The sequence below is a fragment of the Schistocerca piceifrons genome, chromosome 3 (genome assembly GCF_021461385.2).
Source record: "Schistocerca piceifrons isolate TAMUIC-IGC-003096 chromosome 3, iqSchPice1.1, whole genome shotgun sequence".
Taxonomy (NCBI): domain Eukaryota; kingdom Metazoa; phylum Arthropoda; class Insecta; order Orthoptera; family Acrididae; genus Schistocerca; species Schistocerca piceifrons.
The window spans coordinates 85535480-85556176 of NC_060140.1; positions in this window are offsets into that span (position 1 = coordinate 85535480).

Consider the following 20697-nt stretch of genomic DNA (forward strand, 5'->3'; position numbering starts at 1 on the left):
AGCAACTGCACTCACTTTTCTGTCATGCATTATAGCTATTAGTATATAACACGGAAAATGGTCAATTACGGTCAACATGTATTTGTTTCCTGCAGGTGTTTTGTTAAATTGACCTGAAGCTCCAATTCAAGCATTTCAAATGGTGTAGGTGCTTCTGGTAAACATTGCAACTGAATCGGTCAGTGGCTAATATGATCTTGTTGTGCACAAGGTACACAGTTCCTGACATATTACTCGACACCACGTTTTCAAGTCATCCACCAAAATTTTCTGGCAATTCATCTATCAGTTGTTCTTCGTCCACCATGGCCTGACAACATATGCTCATGTGCTTGTGCCAAGACTTTGTTCCCGCAAGCTGCCTGTTCTACCACTCATAACCCACACTTTGTTGCTCCACACAGCAAGCTGTCGCATGTCACGAACTGAGATTGCAACTTGCCCCATTGACAGTCAGCATCAGCACTTTGCACCTTTCGCCATTCAGCAACGCTCCTGCCAAGTGTTTGTAGAGCTGCAATTTTTCTATTCAAACTGTCTGCGTTAGCATGCCTTTTTTGTGCCTTGTGCATTATCTTGTAATCAAACTCACTCACACGGAGTCCCCATCTTGTTAACTTGCTGCAAAGGTCCTTCAATCATTTTAGAGCAGCATGATCTGCCACTACCATACACTTTTGCCCACATAAATAGCAGCGGAGGTATGTAACACCATAAACTGCTGCTCGTATCTTCTTTCCAGTTATGGAATAAATTTGCTCTGTTTTGTTCAACTGCGAGGATGTGTATGCTACAGGATGATCCTTGCATATTCTGTCCTAGGACACTTCATAGAACTGTATTACTTACATCACAAAACAGAATATTTTTTTTTTTCAAAATCGGGGAATAACAAAACCGGGACCAATGTCGGTGCTTGCTTTAAATTTCTCAAATGCCATCTCACATTCGGTAGTAGTAGTAGTAGTAGTAGTAGTAGTAGTAGCTTTATTCATCTGTAGATCTCTTTTTTCAAGGATATAGGACATGTCAAAGTATTTACAAGTTTAGATCAATTTAAAATAAGATAATTCGTATACATACATATTTACAAATTTACTCCTGGCATACAATACTTTTTTTTACAAATGTTGTTGATGTTGTAGTCTTCAGTCCTGAGACCGGTTTGATGCTGCCCTCCATGCCACTCTATCCTGTGCAAGCTTCTTCATCTCCTAGTACCTATGGCAACCTACATCCTTCTGAATCTGCTTAGTGTATTCATCTCTTGGTCTCCCTCTACGATTATTACCCTCCACGCTGCCCTCCAATACTAAATTGGTGATCCCTCAATGTCTCAGAACATGTCCTACCAACTGATCCCTTCTTCTAGTCAAGTTGTGCCACAAGCTCCTCTTCTCCTCAATTCTATTCAATATCTCCTCATTAGTCATGTGATCTACCCATCTAATCTTCAGCATTCTTCTGTAGCACCACATTTCGAAAGCTTCTATTCTCTTCTTGTCTAAACTATTTATCGTCCATGTTTCCCTTCCATACATGGCTACACTCCATACAAATGCTTTCAGAAAGGACTTCCTGACACTTAAATCAATACTCGATGTTAACAAATTTCTCTTCTTCAGAAATGCTTTCCTTGCTATTGCCAGTCTACATTTTATATCCTCTCTACTTCGACCATCATCAGTTATTCTGCTCCCCAAATAGCAAAACTCCTTTACTACTTTAAGTGTCTCATTTCCTAATCTAATTCCCTCAGCATCATCCGACTTAATTCGACTACATTCCATTATCCTCGTTTTGCTTTTGTTGATGTTCATCTTATACCCTCCTTTCAAGACACTGTCCATTCTGTTCAACTGCTCTTCCAAGTCCTTTGCTGTCTCTGACAGAATTACAATGTCATCGGCGAACCTCAAAGTCTTTATTTCTTCTCCATGGATTTTAATACCTACTCCGAACTTTTCTATTGTTTCCTTTATTGCTTTCTCCATATACAGATTGAATAACATCGGGAATAGGCTACAACACTGTCTCACTCCCTTCTCAACCACTGCTTCCCTTTCATGCCCCGCGACTCTTATAACTGCCATCTGCTTTCTGTACAAATTGTAAATAGCCCTCCGCTCCCTGTATTTTACCCCTACCACCTTCAGAATTTGAAAGAGAGTATTCCAGTCAACATTGTCAAAAGCTCTATCTAAGTCTACAAATGCTAGAAACGTAGGTTTGCCTTTTCTTAATCTTTCTTCTAAGATAAGTCGTAGGGTCAGTACTGCCTCACGTGTTACAACATTTCTATGGAAACTAAACTGATCTTCCCCGAGGTCGGCTTCTACTAGTTTTTCCATTCGTCAGTAAAGAATTCGCATTAGTATTTTGCAGCTGTGACTTATTAAACTGATAGGTCGGTAATTTTCACATCTGTCAACAACTACTTTCTTTGGGATTGGAATTATTATATTCTTCTTGAAGTCTGAGGGTATTTCGCCTGTCTCATACATCTTGCTCACCAGATGGTAGAGTTTTGTCAGGACTGGCTCTCCCAAGGTTGTCAGTAGTTCTAACGGAATGTTGTCTACTCTGGGGGCCTTGTTTCGACTCAGGTCTTTCAGTGCTCTGTCAAACTCTTCACGCAGTATCGTATCTCCCATTTCATCTTCATCTACATCCTCTTCCATTTCCATAATATTGTCCTCAAGTACATCGCCCTTGTGTACACCTTCTATATACTCCTTCCACCTTTCTGCTTTCCCTTCTTCGCTTAGAACTGGGTTTCCATCAAAGCTCTTGATATTCATGCAAGTGGTTCTCCTTTCTCCAAAGGTCTCTTTAATTTTCCTGTAGGCAGTATCTATCTTACCCCTAGTGAGATAAGCCTTTACATCCTTACATTTGTAATCTAGCAATCCCTGCTTTGCCATTTTGCACTTCCTGTCGATATAATTTTTGAGACGTTTGTATTCCTTTTTGCCTACTTCATTTACTGCATTTTTATATTTTCTCCTTTCATCAATTAAATTCAATATTTCTTCTGTTACCCGAGGGTTTCTACTAGCCCTCGTCTTTTTACCTATTTGATCCTCTGCTGCTTTCACTATTTCATCCCTCAAAGCTACCCATTTTCACAAATAACTTATTAAAATAATGTAATGCCACACCGTTCACTCATATCTCACTATCAGTCACTGCACACGCTACACACACACACACATTGTTTCATAATACTTCATTCACTACGCACCATTCAAATTTTTCCCTTCGCATAAAAAACCGATCAAAAGTCGACGATTTCAGCAAAGTCCTTTACGAATTGATGACTATACTTACAGAGACTGATGAAACTTTGCAACCCTTTGACTGTCCTCGGTGGCGAAAAATTCTGAACTACTAAGGCCAAATGTGGATCTGCTCTCACATCTTTCTTGCTAATTATACGCCAAAGATGATTTACATCCATTGCAGGAAATTCCATTTATCGACGCTTAACATTAGTAATGCTGTTCTCTGCAAAAGTCATTTATTGATGCTTAGCGCTAGTCATGCTGTTCTCAATCTTTTGAATACCACCTTCGATCATTGTTATGTGCTCTTCCGTGTCCTTTGAGAACACTATTATGTCATCCAGACAGGTCAAACATTATCTTGGTTTCATCATTATTTTGGTGGCGTTGCTGGTAATGGACCACTCGGGTTAAACAAATTTATGAACTGTAGTAAGAAAGCTTCCATTGCTTCTCTATCATTTCTCTTTAAATGTTTCACTTTTTCATGTAATGCAGATGCACTGATGGTGTGCTTGTGTCAGAGGCCACCACATGTCATCTTCCTCCAAAACATCTAAATTAGCAGTTAGCGAATTCTTCAGCGGTCTAACTTTGTCCTTCCCAAAATTATCAAGACTAATTAGAACCATAAAATCTCCGTCCATGTCAATGACGCATACTATACTTCTGTGTACAAGACAGTGTACCTTATCCAGTTCTTCGTTAGTTTCCAATAGCTCTATAAGAAATAATAAATCCTTAGGTAGGTCTGTATCTACGCTCACCCAGATCAACTTTCCTATACCTTGTGGTATTGTATCATGTGAATTGAACTTTAGTGCCTGTGTGTGCAGTTTATAGGGTAGCACCCCCATAATCAGGGAACCTTGCTACAGTGTAACACTTACAGCTGTAGCTCCTAGCGTAAACAATGTCCCACCAAGTTCAATTGTCTGCTGCAAAAGGTTAATTTTTGCGTGACGTTTAGCAAGAAAGTTGAGTCCCAGGGTCGCTCAGTACCCCTCATCAACACGTAGCAGTACTTCTACATGTTATCGAAAAACCTTATTTCCCACGTTAAAACCGAACAGCTTTGTCTCTTATGACTTCACGTCATTATCATCTATTTCGCATCACCGCTATCGTAGCGACTGCAGTCTCTTACTGCCCAAGAAATCCAGACTAAATACTAACCCATGAGCCACTGTGTCCACCAGAAATTTGTGTTCTGTACCTTTTACGTTGCCTAGCACGTAACACTCCGTCTCTGCATACGTTTCTGCAGTTCGTGTTCTACTGGTACTGCCGTCCGACGTTGAGGCACACCTATTCCCGTTGAATGACCTGTTATTAGGACACTGCTTGTACCATACTTTCTTCCGGCAGTTATGCGCTCTAAGGCCCACCTCCTGACATACGTAATATTCGGGCTGCCGACATTGCTTCTTGATGTGGCCCCTGTGCTCACGTCTAAAACATTTCCCTTTAGAAGAAAAAACACAGCGATCACTCTGTCTTCGTGCAGCAGTGTCAGTCTCCTCGAATTACGCAGCAGTCCTAATAGTAGCAGATAAGTCACTTGGGTTCTCCATTGTGCCCCTCCTTGACATATCAAAAGAAATACTTGTTAGAAACGCTTCCAGAGCCCTATTCTCTGCCTCACGCAAAATCACTCTATCGGCCTCCGCATCTGCGTCAGTTCATATGTTTGCGAGTTCAGCTTCCTAACCCTGTCAGGGGAGAGTTCCACCGATTCACCATGCTTCTTCGATAATTCATTGAGTTTTTACCTAGACAAGCTCATGCTGTTCAGCTTCCGATAGCGCTGTATTAGACCATTAGCCAGTTTGGACCTTACTGAGGATCTCGTGGTACATAATACACTACTGGCCATTAAAATTGCCTCCACGAAGATGACGTGCTACAGACGCGAAATTTAACCGACAGGAAGAAAATGCTGTGATATGCAAATGATTAGCTTTTCAGAGCATTCACACAAGGTTGGCGCCGGTGGCGGCACCTACGACGTGCTGACATGAGGAAAGTCTCCAATCGATTTCTCGTACACAAACAGCAGTTGACCGGCGTTGCCTGGTGAAACGTTGTTGTGATGCCTCACGAAAGGAGGAGAAATGCTTACCATCACGTTTCCGACTTTGATAAAGGTCGGATTGTAGCCTATCGCGATTGCTGTTTATCGTATCGCGACATTGCTGCTCGCGTTGGTCGAGATCCAATGACTGTTAGCAGAATATGGAATCGGTGGGTTCAGGAGGGTAACACGGAACGCGATGCTGGATCCCAACGGCCTCGTATCACTAGCAGTCGAGATGACAGGCATCTTATCCGCATGGCTGTAGCGGATCGTGCAGCCACGTCTCGATCTCTGAGTCAACAGATGGGGACGCTTGCAAGACAACAACCATCTACACGAACAGTTCGACGACGTTTGCAGCAGCATGGACTATCAGCTCAGAGACCATGGCTGCGGTTACCCTTGACGCCGCATCACAGACAGGAGCACCTGCGACAGTGAACTCAACGACGAACCTGGGTGCACGAATGGCAAAACGTCATTTTTTCGGATGGATCCAGGTTCTGTTTACAGCATCATGATGGTCGCATCCGCATTTGGCGACATCGCGGTGAACGCACATTGGAAGCGTGTATTCGTCATCGCCATACTGGCGTATCACCCGGCGTGATGGTATGGGGTGCCATTGGTTACACGTCTCGGTCACCTCTTGTTCGCATTGACGACACTTTGAACAGTGGACGTTACATTTCAGATGTGTTACTACCCGTGGCTCTATCCTTCATTCAATCCCTGCGAAACCCTCCATTTCAGCAGGATAATGCACGACCGCATGTTGCAGGTCCTGTACGGGCCTTTCTGGATACAGAAAATGTTCGACTGCTGCCTTGGCCAGCACATTCTCCAGATCTCTCACCAATTGAAAACGTCTGGTCAGTGGTGGCCGAGCAACTGGCTCGTCACAATACACCAGTCACTACTCTTGAAGAACTGTGGTATCGTGTTGAAGCTGCATGGGCAGCTGTACCTGTACACGCCATCCAAGCTCTGTTTGACTCAATGCCCAGGCGTATCAAGGCCGTTATTATGGCCAGAGGTGGTTGTTCTGGGTACTGATTTCTCAGGATCTATGCACCCAGATTGCGTGAAAATGTAATCACATGTCAGTTCTAGTATAATACATTTGTCAAATGAATACCCGTTTATCATCTGCATTTCTTCTTGGTGTAGCAATTTTAACGGCCAGTAGTGTATACATTTTCATGTCATCCACGAACCTTAACCTAGCCGTTTCTTCCAATCATTTTCCCAATTTGGCGGCAGCCTTTACATCACTAATAAAAATATATACACCCTTGGTTGCTGTTTGGACTCTGCTACTCACTCCAACTGCCATCTAGTGGTAGCTTCAAACCGGGCAGGTCAGACTGTCCAGTACAGTCTGCTCCCTGTCGAAAGACTTTGCAACCCACGTGCAGTAGTGGATATCCCAGGTCCTTTGTGCGCGCAGGTAAGATCAGCAGTTGTAACGGACGAGCAGGTAGCTGCGAGACCCCATAGCGGACGGGCGTGTATGTCTTCCAGCTAAGCCAGGAGCCGCAGTTGGCGCACTGCCTGTGCATGTTGAAGGGTTTAATGTAATAAACACTTATACCAGACAACTTGTTCCATCCAGTTATTATGAGTGGAAACAATGAGTCCTCTCGCACTATACACTCACACTCCAATGTGCCACCACAGGAGGAAGAGCCCACGGGCACAGTTGCCTTCCCTGAAAACGGCACTATGAGGTTAGCTGCTTGGGATCGATGGAATGGGCGAGTACATCCGACACAGTATTATTTTCTCCTGAATGAAGGAGCCCTTCGCTCCCAGTGGCTTCAAATTGCTCTATTCTCCTACGAAATACTTCACTGTCTTGCCCCTGTTGTTTTGTAGTTTGTAATAATGTGACTATCTAACCCATCAAAGCTTCCATCATTTCATTCAAAGTTGCTGCTCATGTTTGTGGAATTTGTGTAAGCTCCATCTAGTGTTATACTAGAAAAGAAGGAAACTGCAGCCACAACGGGCATAAAAGGAAGTAAGCTACACTTAATCTTTACTCTGCATCATAACCCAACGAGACTCTGTGCATTGTTGTGCTCAGATAAATTACAGTACAAACACCTCACGCGTTGCAAGTAAACTTCTCTAGTGCTCCCACAGAACTCAGGCGAGTCTGTGGATTCTTGCAGTCCAAGAAATGACAACTTATTAAACATACAGTGAAGTCCTCTATAACTCAACATGCCCATACAAAAATACAGAAGAAGAAAGCAAACGAATATCAGTCACTCAACAGCATTGTTACGAACTTCAACTCATAGCCATTGACCTCACCCCAGAGCTGCATAGATGGTCGGTTGCTGTTCTCCAAGATGTGTTGGTGTGGCACCAGCTGTAGACATCTCTACCACTGGCAACCACTTGTTGACACCAGACATAGGGTCCAGTCCCAGACGCCTACAGTCGTCAGGAGAGAACCGGTGGAATGCAATGGTGACGTCCTACTTATGCTCGAGACTGCCAAGAAAACATCATTGACAATAATACTTCATTAGCAGTGGTAAAGGACTGTCTTACAAAGTGCTTCACCTTCGCTGGACAGGCAGAGTAGCGCCGCATCAGCAGTGGAAGTCCGGCTTGCACTCATTTTGCATTACCGCCAGGACTGCTATATGTCGGGTGGCGGCTGTTACGTCACAGTGTGGCTGTCGACTGCGGAGCCTGGTGGCCTCCAGCTCTGCATATCGATCTCCAAACTGCCCTCGTGGATGTTGAAGATTTACACTCAAGAATCTCGCCCCAGGTGAGCCTGAAATACTCACTGGCACACAGAAGTCGAACCTGAGTCCCTGTTGTGAAAACAGAAGCCAACAGCATCGGTGTCTGACACAGAAGCAGAATGAGCAACGGTACTGTCCACCCACTTGAAGATGGGTCTGCAGCTCTTGGCCTAGTGGCTACCTTTGCTGCTTCTGGAATATGGGGTCCCAGGTTCGGTTCCTGGCTGGGTTGGGGATTTTCTCTTCCTGGGGACTGGGTGTTTGTGTTGTCTTCGTCATTTCATCATCATCACCATCATTCGTGACAGTGGCTGGATTGCATTGTCTAAAAAAGAATTGGACTATGTAAAAATTGGGGCTTTGTATGGGCGCTGATGACTGCACAGTTGTGCGCCCACAAATCAGACATCATCATCATCACTTGAAGATGGATAATGTACAGCATTCGGGTCACACAGGTGAAGCCTCCATCAAGCCTGCAGAGAGATGGCGCTCTCTACACCTCATCAGCATTTTCTCAGAAGTTGGCAATGCAGCTGGCAGCAGCAGTGTCCTTCCAGCTGAACTTGTGGGTCGATAGATGATCAAAGACAGTTAGTTGTCCCAGGGCCAACCTCCACAACCTCTCCTCACACCAGATAGCTGAAACTAACGCAAGGGCTGAACCACGCACTGTACAGTCAGCAATTGGCACTCATCAATCAGCAACAAGACGTTTGTTAAGAAGGGTGGGATATTTAAGTCAGCGCTTTCCATGTGTGCAATGGTGGTGGGAATGGCTGTGAGATCATGTTGTTGTTGTTGTAGTCTTCAGTCCTGAGACTGGTTTGATGCAGCTCTCCATGCTACTCTATCCTGTGCAAGCTTCTTCATCTCCCAGTACCTACTGCAACCTACATCCTTCTGAATCTGCTTAGTGTATTCATCTCTTGGTCTCCCTCTACAATTATTACCCTCCACGCTGCCCTCCAATACTAAATTGGTAATCCCTCGATGTCTCAGAACATGTCCTACCAACTGATCCCTTCTTCTAGTCAAGTTGTGCCACAAGCTCCTCTTCTCCCCAATTCTATTCAATACCTCCTCATTAGTTATGTGATCTACCCATCTTATCTTCAGCATTCTTCTGTAGCACCACATTTCGAAAGCTTCTATTCTCTTCTTGTCCAAACTGGTTATTGTCGTTGTTTCACTTCCATACATGGCTACACTCCATACAAATACTTTCAGAAACGATTTCCTGACACTTAAATCTATACTCGATGTTAACAAATTTCTCTTCTTCAGAAACGATTTCCTTGCCATTGCCAGTCTACATTTTATATCCTCTCTACTTCGACCATCATCAGTTATTTTACTCCCTAAATAGCAAAACTCCTTCACTACTTTAAGTGTCTCATTTCCTAATCTAATTCCCTCAGCATCACCCGATCTAATTTGACTACATTCCATTATCCTCGTTTTGCTTTTGTTGATGTTCATCTTATACCCTCCTTTCAAGACACTGTCCATTCTGTTCAACTGCTCTTCCAAGTCCTTTGCTGTCTCTGACAGAATTACAATGTCATCGGCGAACCTCAAAGTTTTTATTTCTTCTCCATGGATTTTAATACCTACTCCGAATTTTTCTTTTGTTTCCTTTACTGCTTGCTCAATATACAGATTGAAAAACATCGGGGAGAGGCTACAACCCTGTTTCACTCCCTTCCCAACCACTGCTTCCCTTTCATACCCCTCGACTCTTATAACTGCCCTCTGGTTTCTGTACAAATTGTAAATAGCCTTTCGCTCCCTGTATTTTACCCCTGCCACCTTCAGAATTTGAAAGAGAGTATTCCAGTTAACGTTGTCAAAAGCTTTCTCTAAGTCTACAAACGCTAGAAACGTAGGTTTGCCTTTTCTTAATCTTTCTTCTAAGATAAGTCGTAAGGTTAGTATTGCCTCACGTGTTCCAACATTTCTACGGAATCCAAACTGATCGTCCCCGAGGTCCGCTTCTACCAGTTTTTCCATTCGTCTGTAAAGAATTCGCGTTAGTATTTTGCAGCTGTGACTTATTAAACTGATAGTTCGGTAATTTTCACATCTGTCAACACCTGCTTTCTTTGGGATTGGAATTATTATATTCTTCTTGAAGTCTGTGGGTATTTCGCCTGTCTCATACATCTTGCTCACCAGATGGTAGAGTTTTGTCATGTCTGGCTCTCCCAAGGCCATCAGTAGTTCTAATGGAATGTTGTCTACTCCCGGGGGCCTTGTTTCGACTCAGGTCTTTCAGTGCTCTGTCAAACTCTTCACGCAGTATCTTCTCCCATTTCATCTCCATCTACATCCTCTTCCATTTCCATAATATTGTCCTCAAGTACATCGCCCTTGTATAAACCCTCTATATACTCCTTCCACCTTTCTGCCTTCCCTTCTTTGCTTAGAACTGGGTTGCCAATTGAGCTCTTGATATTCATACAAGTGGTTCTCTTCTCTCCAAAGGTCTCTTTAATTTTCCTGTAGGCAGTATCTATCTTACCCCTAGTGAGACAAGCCTCTACATCCTTACATTTGTCCTCTAGCCATCCCTGCTTAGCCATTTTGCACTTCCTGTCGATCTCATTTTTGAGACGTTTGTATTCCTTTTTGCCTGCTTCATTTACTGCATTTTTATATTTTCTCCTTTCATCAATTAAATTCAATATTTCTTCTGTTACCCAAGGATTTCTACTAGCCCTCGTCTTTTTACCTACTTGATCCTCTGCTGCCTTCACTACTTCATCCCTCAGAGCTACCCATTCTTCTTCTACTGTATTTCTTTCCCCGATTCCTGTCAATTGTTCCCTTATGCTCTCCCTGAAACTCTGTACAACCTCTGGTTCTTTCAGTTTATCCAGGTCCCATCTCCTTAAATTCCCGCCATTTTGCAGTTTCTTCAGTTTCAATCTGCAGTTCATAACCAATAGATTGTGGTCAGAATCCACATCTGCCCCCGGAAATGTCTTACAATTTAAAACCTGGTTCCTAAATCTCTGTCTTACCATTATGTAATCTATCTGACACCTTTTAGTATCTCCAGGATTCTTCCAGGTATACGACCATCTTTCATGATTCTTGAACCAAGTGTTAGCTATCATTAAGTTATGCTCTGTGCAAAATTCTACAAGGCGGCTTCCTCTTTCATTTCTTCCCCCCAATCCATATTCACCTACTATGTTTCCTTCTCTCCCTTTTCCTACTGATGAATTCCAGTCACCCATGACTATGAAATTTTCGTCTCCCTTCACTACCTAAATAATTTCTTTTATCTCGTCATACATTTCATCAATTTCTTCATCATCTGCAGAGCTAGTTGGCATATAAACTTGTACTACTGTATTAGGCATGGGCTTTGTGTCTATCTTGGCCACAATAATGCGTTCACTATGCTGTTTGTAGTAGCTAACCCGCATTCCTATTTTCCTATTCATTATTAAACCTACTCCTGCATTACCCCTATTTGATTTTGTGTTTATAACCCTGTAGTCACCTGACCAGAAGTCTCGTTCCTCCTGCCACCGAACTTCACTAATTCCCACTATATCTAACTTCAACCTATCCATTTCCCTTTTTAAATTTTCTAACCTACCTGCCCGATTAAGGGATCTGACATTCCACGCTCCGACCCATAGAACGCCAGTTTCCTTTCTCCTGATAACGACGTCCCCTTGAGTAGTCCCCGCCCGGAGATCCGAATGGGGGACTATTTTACCTCCGGAATATTTTACCCAAGAGGACGCCATCATCATTTAATCATACAATAAAGCTGCATGTCCTCGGGAAAAATTACGGCTGTAGTTTCCCCTTGCTTTCAGCCGTTCGCAGTACCAGCACAGCAAGGCCGTTTTGGTTAAAGTTACAAGGCCAGATCAGTCAATCATCCAGACTGTTGCCCCTGCAACTGCTGAAAAGGCTGCTGCCCCTCTTCAGGAACCACATGTTTGTCTGGCCTCTCAACAGATACCCCTCTGTTGTGGTTGCACCTACGGTATCGCTGAGGCACGCAAGCCTCCCCACCAACGGCAAGGTCCATGGTTCATGGGGGGGATCATGTGTCCTGGTTTTATGACCAGACTTTCATAACTTCCCCTTTCAAAGGCACTTCTCTGCTGTCTTTGCAACTGAATACCTAATGTTGCGTTATCCTGGGTCTTCCTTAAGAAACTCTGTTTTGTCACTAGTATGACAGTATCTCACAGCTTCCATGATGTCATTATACTTCACTTGTGGACCTGGGCACTCGGTCTTTCCCCCATGCCGCAATAACTTTCATGTTTTCCGCAACTTTCTAACCGTTTTCCCCTACCTGACCATCTACTGGTCACTAACACAGGTGGGCTAGCGACTGGGAATGATGGTAGAAATTATACTATATTTTAGTGCCCACCAGCAATACTGTCCTGGACTGTGGCACTATTATACAAACTTACAGGCATTTAATAATTCTCTCATTACAGGAAAAATGTAGTTAATGGTATACTATTCCCTGTTGACCAGCTGTTACGTATCACTCAGAAATGTTGATGATGACAGAAAGAGATACAAACAACATAGGGGTACTTAAATGGAAAATTTCAATAAAATTTGTGGAGTAATGCAGAGGGCTGGAGGGTAAAATACAACCAGGAAAATCAAGAGCTTATAAAAGGGAAAGATAGAGTAAAATTTATTAAATATCGAAGAATTTAGGACATACAGGGATGACATATTAAAGGATACCCAAATGAATAATGAAAGGCAGATTGTATTCAACCAGAAGGAAGTGCTAACCATGAGCTACATGGCTGGGTGGCTGAACGATGACAAAGACGGAGATCCAAGGATGGAAGAGAAAAGCAGAGAACAGAGATGTGTGGAGGCAGATTGTTGAAGAGGTTAGGACCTAAAAGGTGCTATAGTGCCAAAGAAGAATATGATTTAACAGTGTCATATTTATTTTATTGTATTACCTGATCTGCCAATTTTTTATAACTTTTATTAATATGTTACAGTACTGTTTACAATAGCAAAGTATTTCTAGATTGTTATTTGCCCTGGCTATTTTGTAAAAGTGAAGAGACTCTAGTACCTGCGTGTTCCATGATTTCTTTAGTGGTTTCTTATTATTAAATTAAGTTATCTTTTTAGGAAAATTACTTTCAAAAATGGATATAAACTGATTAATAAATATGTTTAATTTAGTGTTAGTGTTAGGCTTATTGTATACTTCACCCACATTAACATTTTTAAGCTTTTTAAAAAATTCACTAAATTTTTCATTAATCATCCACACTGTTTACTTAGGGCACTTCAAAACTGTCCGTTCATGTGTAACTCCTGTCTCCAATCATATATGCACTGCACCTGTGATGCACATTAAATAAAGTAATCACATTACACACTCTGTGTTACAAAAGAAGGCGTATGTCGAACTTAAAAAATACTTACCTGATGAAATAAGATCAATGTAATTTTTTTAGCAAGAGGCGTTGGTCACGTTTTCGAACTACAGAATGAAATACTGGTTTTTACTTCATGTAATCTTGTAATGTCTTGTTCTTCAAATCCATTTTCAATACTTTATACATTGTTTCGTTTCAAACTATTACAACAAATTGACTTCTTCATACTTCAATAACAGCCGTTTTCCAGTAAAACAACATCACCTTAACTAACTTCTTGGATTTGCACTGGCTTTTAAATAAAACCAGAACAACCTATATTGACAAGTTCATTGTTAATATTAATCCTTTTGTGAAGCTGTGATGCAAAATCACATATTCACAAAACTTTAGTGTAACAGGTAGTTTTACAATAATGAAGAAATGTTTTGGCACCTTTTACCTAACTTTACAATTTCTTTTTTAAATGGGATTTGGTTAGGCTTTTGGAATATGCAAATATCTAATAAAATATTCAATTATTTAAATACTAATGTTAACATAGATTCTAATGCTAAATTTACTTTTTTTATATAATGAACTACCTTGCAAATCCTATAAAGATTATTAACTCTTGAGGTATTGTCAGTTTTAATATAATTATTAATAAGATAAATAGATCAATAGTTAACAACCTTTAACAATTTCAGTCTAAAACATTCTATTCAATTGTTTCTTCTATTTTGTACAGAAACTGCATTACATAAGTAAATGCAAGAGCTCTCTAATTTGTGTTAAAATCTATTCTTGACTCAAGTTTCATACCTTTCTAATGTAAGCTATGATGTTCATTGTCCTTAGGCCACCTTCTGAAGAAGACAAATTTAAATTTGTTGAAACCTAGGTAAAGAATTCTTTATCCATTGCAACTGGTCGGCTGTTTATAATTTTATTATGTGGAACCATTGCTGTTGTGCAGCTATGTTTAAAATACTAAATTATTATCGTCTGGATTTCAAACTATTGTTTTAATAGAATGGATACATGTAATACCAAACTCAGAATTGCCCAGAATTGCCATCTTGTAAATGAAATAGTACATCAAATATTGTAATTTAGGGGACATTCAACTATTCCAAATAGTGTTAATAATGGATAATAAACATGGAAGCTATATGCAGAATATTGTAAATATATAATACCCTAATACTGAACTCAATGTATTGTATAATTTAATAAGCATCATGTGTACATAGCCCTATATGCAATTTAAGACTGTTATATTACTCCCCTCGTGGTCTCGCAGTAGCGTTCTTGCTTCCCGGGCACGGGGTCCCGGGTTCGATTCCCGGCGGGGTCAGGAATTTTTCCTGTCTCGAGATAACTGGGTGTTGTTGTGTCGTCTTCATCATCATCATTCATTCCCATTACGGTCGGAGGAAGGCAATGGCAAACCACCTCCATTAGGACCTTGCCTAGTAAGGCGGTGCGGGCCTCCCGCATCGTTCCCCTACGCTCTGTAAAGAGGCATGGGACTTCATTTCCATTCCATATTACTGTATGGATCTAATTATGTAATGTGACTGATTGTGCACTGTGATCTGACAATCCATTTACCATGGGATAAGCCACAGTACAGACTATAGTGGAGGGTACCCTGTAGTACTACTTGTCATTTCCATAGCTGCTACCCTCGCACATAGAGCGAGGGAAACACAACTATCTATATGCTCCTGTATGAACCTTAATTTCTTGTATCTTACCTTCATGCTCCTTACACATAATCTATGTCGACGACAGTAGGATTGATCTGCTGTCAGCCTCAAATGCTGGTTCTCTGAATTTCCTCAATAGTGCTCCTCAAAAGGAACATTGCTTCTCTCCAGCGATTCTCGTCTCAGTTCCTGATTCATCTCCATAATACTTATGTATTGTTTGAACATATTGGTAACAAAACTAACAGCCAGCCTTTGCGTTTTTCTGATGTCTTCCTTTACTCTGAGCTGGTGTGGGCCCCAAAGAATGGGTCATGCTGGTGTGCTAAATGCGGTCTTCTTTACAAATGAACCACACTTTTCTAAAATTCTCCCAATAAACCGAAGTCAACCATTCACATTTCCTACTACAATCCTTACATGCTTTTTTCATTTTATATTGCTCTAAACGTTACACCTAGACATTTATTCGATGCAACTCTCTCAAGCAGTAAACCACTGAAAAATTTGAACATTATATGTTTGATTTCCCTACTCATCTGAATTAACTTATATTTTTCTACATTTAGAGCATTGTACCATTCATCACACCAACTAGGAATTCTGTCCGAATCATTTAGTATCATCCAACAGTTACCCAATGACGACACCTTATTGTGCAGAACATTATCATCAGCAAACAGTCGCATATTGCTGCATACCCTGTCTTCCATATAGTTTATGTACATAGAAAATATTAACAGTTCTATCACACATCCCTGGGGCACTCCTGACGATGTCCATGTCTCCAACAAACGCCCACAATGGAGAATAATACATGCTGTTCTGTTACCTAAGAAGTCTTAAAGCCACTCACATAACAGGGAACTTATTCTGCATGCTTATACCTTCGTTAACAGGTGCCAGTGTAGCAACGTGTCAAATTCGTTGCGGAAATGTACAATATGGAATCCGTCTATTGCCCTGCATCCATGGTTTGGGGAATATGATATGAGAAAGGGGCAAGCTGAGTTTCGCATTAGCGATGATTTGTAAAACTGTGCTGATTTGTGGTCAGGAGCCTTTCCTGCTCAAAGAAATTGATTACATTCAAACTGGGAATATGTTCGGGGCATCTGCGGCAAACTGATGTTCAATATATTCGCCTGTAATTTTGCGGGTTCGTTCTTTTACCCTAGTTATATACAGGAGACACCTGCGCTTTAATCGAGTCGCTTGTGACTTCTGCTGGACCAGAGATTCGCGATAATTGTAATATAAGTAAGGTGCAATGCTGTAGAGAGCTCTTTACAAAACCGAACTGGGATTCCATCAGGACCTGGCGACTTTCTCAGGTTCTCGACAAGATCTGTTGCTAAGGAACGATGGTGTGTAGATCTTTTTACATAGGGAAGAATTTGTATTAACTTTCCTGTGTGGTCATTTGCGCTCTCTCTTTTGATCAGAGAGTGCAACATTGTTTTTCGTAACGATTTTTCTTCGATAACAATAATGGAACACTGGTAGCAGCTGTTCTGTTTTTAACCACAATACTGCAAACTTCCACCCTAATGAAATCACTTTCGCGAGTATTTGCAGCAAATTCCTGAAATTAACTTGCCAAAGCGACTTGCAAATAGAAAAAAAAAAAACTTGAGGAGTTTTTGTTCTGATGTTAATAACATCTCACGACGTGCTTCCAAAGTTAGCTGCCCAAGTTACTTGCCTAAAAGCCTTGAGGGCGCGTGTCCACTAACAAGTAACTTCCATAAGTAGCTGCTGCAAGTACTTGTTGGAGTGTTTGCATTACAAAAAAATTTGCGCAAGTTTGCTTTTACAAGTCGTTTGGGCAAGCTACTTTCAGGGATATGCAATAAGTACATTTGTAAGTGTTTTCCCTACAGTTATGCCATGAAACAGGAAAGTGGAAGCTTGCAATAACATGCTGAAAAAGCAGAACAGCCGCCACAGTTGTTGCATTGTTGTTACTAAAAAATTGTACCGAAAAACAAAACAATAAGAAAACAGAAGTGTTTGAGTGAAAAAATGGATACAGAGGAGTACATGGTTTAGTTTCTGAGGAATACTACTGAATGAACTAAAATTAGAGGACATCGCCCTGAATAAAAACTTTCTGACAGTGTTGCATGCAAGTTTTAAACATCTCTTATGCATCGTAGAATCAAATATTCTAAAACAGGTTGCAAAAATATGCAAGCTATATCACCAAGAAATCATCTTTTAATTACTTAGCGATTTTTACCTATAGGTAAGAGGATAAAACATTTAAATATAAAAGAACAGCAATATTTATTGTCCATAACCGCATTTGTACTTAGTTAACTGACTTATATTTAGTAACTGTTTCAGCTTGCTTATGTATCTTTCCCAAGTCCAGATGTGCTCCATATATTGTTCTGGATGGCTGTGTGGCTATACCTCAGTGTTTGGAAACCGAGTATTTGAAGTTTAGTATTTTGATATTTCGTACCTTATTTCATAATTCGAAAAGAAGACAATGTAGAAAATAATTACCTTGTGGGTGACACATTTCAATGGTCTCAAAGAAATTAAAAAATCATTGGATGATGTACACAAGAAATATATTTCATCTGAATCCACAAAGAGCAGAATGCAGTTACATTGTCATCATCTGCAGAAACTTCAAAACTCCTTGATGTGTAATGCATTTTACTTTTTACTTTGCTTGATGATTGCGATAATGAATGTAGCTCTGATGCCACATAATTCCCAAACACCTAGTACTCATCACAAGGCTTCTGCATAGCTTCAGTTGCCCTGCAAAGAATACCATTGGTATTTCCCTCGTTTAGTTTGCCCAGGAGTTAATGTATGCATAATCCAGAAGAGAATTTGTCTGATTCTTTTTCCTGCTTTATGTTTTATGATACCCAAAATAAACATCATAATCTTCAAAGGGATAAATTTCAGATATTATTGTATTTTTTTACGTTTTTGAGTATCTTCAACAGAAGAAAAATGTCTATGGATTCCTAATGGCTTTGAAAATAGAGCGATTTTCCAAACTGTATTGTTACTATGCGGGGATAACATGTAGTCATACAGTCTCCCAGGAAAGAAGGCAGTGACTTCTTTAATTATAAAGTCACCAATAATATTGTGCAAGTAGCACTGATAACGTTTGACTAAGGAGAAGTATACTTCGATGTAAATAGTAATGGTAGAGTATCTGATGGTTGAGTTCTTAATAATTGTAAATTGTCCGAATATCTTGATTCTAATACTTTGAATATGTAAGTTTCTCGAAAGTTAAACAATAGAACTGTTTGGACGCCATACATCATTATTGCTGATGTCACATTTGCTCTAAAAATATGTTATGGAGTCCTACCATTTTAGAGAGGAACCAATGCAAAATCGGGGCTTTTATTATTCGTTCTCTAGAGCGAGAAATGTGTCAAATAACTTTCTAGGACTTATATGCACACATTTTCGAGTATTACGAACTTTATTTCGTCTAAACCCTGAAAAAATGAGGCAAATTATCAAAATAATTTTCGCTTACCACAATGTTTTAGTAACAGAGAGAATAGTAATTCTCTCTAGCCCCCCTTGTCATATTTGATTTTCAAGATTTACAAACACAAAGACAATGGCACAAAAAAGGTGGACAGAAACAAATGTACCATAATGGAACTCCTAAACATGCATAATGTCTACAGTCCTTCAAGGAAGTGCTAAATGAATTCGCAGATTACTTTGTTTCATCAGAAGGGAAAGTAGAATGACAATACAGATTTTTAAGAGGCTCAGTCATGAAATTGACTGACAGGTCCATAAAGAGAAGTCAGTCACCAGATACTTAGGCGTCTTCTTGAACAAACCATAAAGTTATAGTGTTGAACAAACGAACAAGAAAACCAGAAGAAGGTGAACAAAATTATTAGTCTGACCAATTACAATGACAAGTTACCACTGCAAAGCATAAGAACATATCATAACACTATTTTGACTATGATTGTGGGATACGACGTGAGAGCTTGTGTGCACAGACTTTTGTTCATAGCTCCAGCACAGATAGTTAACAGGTTGCAGCATGGAATACTTCTTCAGGTGACTGAAGTTTTTTGCACTGCGACAGTTGAGGTGTTGCAAGTAATACTTGGAATATTTCCACCTGATCTCATGAAGAGGGAAAAAGTGGCGAGGTATTGGCAGAAGAAAGAACAGTGTCCTGAAGTGCTGAATTTAATTGGAATATGAGCCACAAGCAAGCACCAAATTCACAATCAAATCTTCTGCATATGGCAGAAATAATGGGATGATATCCAAACAGAGAGGCACAGCTATGGTTTTCCTTCAAATTTAAAACAGAGACTCGGAATGAAGCGCCTGAATTCCTCAAGAGGCCTCACACACTTCTTGACTGCTCATGGGCCTACTCCACCTACTGACATCGAATTGGCAGAAGACAAACCTCCAAGTGTGCCTGTGGTGAAAACGGTATGCCAGAACATAGTATCTGGGGATGTCTGCTGTAAGTTAATGTTGCTGATACTGGTCGTCAACAACTGAATTGGCTGAAGATTAATTGCTAGGAGACATTCCATTGTGAGACAGAATGACTATTTCAAGAAAGGCTAAGATAGCGCTTTATCTTATCAATCAACCCCTGTCTACTGCACTACAAGAGGTTGCGACAGAACATAGCAATCGTAACAACACAAGAGAGAAATGCAGGAGACATTCCATTGTGAGACACAATGACTATTTCAAGAAAGGCTAAGATAGCGCTTTATCTTATCAATCAACCCCTGTCTACTGCACTACAAGAGGTTGCGACAGAACATGGCAATCGTAACAACACAAGAGAGAAATGCAGCTGTGGGCCATGTCTCGCCATCAAATACACTAGAACTGGGTTGGTGTGGCCCAGCATGTGGCTGCACTTCTTATCGGCAACAAAAATGCTCTTTCATAACAGGGGTGTCAACACACAATGAAAGGGGCATATGCAACCACAATGCCCTCCTCAGCGCAAAAAGAACCAGTAGGGCATTCCTACAGATCATGGGTAATGGAGTTCATTGTGAAATGTGACGAACAAGAACTGGCAATATTGTAATAGTAGTACACATAGTTATATTTGGTATTGTGTGTAGTTTTCATTTATAGTATATATAATTTTCTAAATTGTTATTATTACTTATAGAAGAAACAGTTACAGTGATGGGAGGTAATATTGTGTAGGAGGTAACAATGTGTATTGCATAATTTGAGTAAGAATCAATACCCTCTGTGTTTAAATTATAGGTAACAGGTTCCAATGAAATAAATAAATAAATTTATTAATTTCCTGGTTATATTGAGTCCACAAATTATGAATTTTTATGTAATTCTGCAACTGTTGTTTCAATTTCTGATGAATGTTTTCTGGAACATCCTGTTTCTTAATCCTATTTTTGAAATTCGATTACATTGTGTTCCACAATACAAGAAAGCATTGGA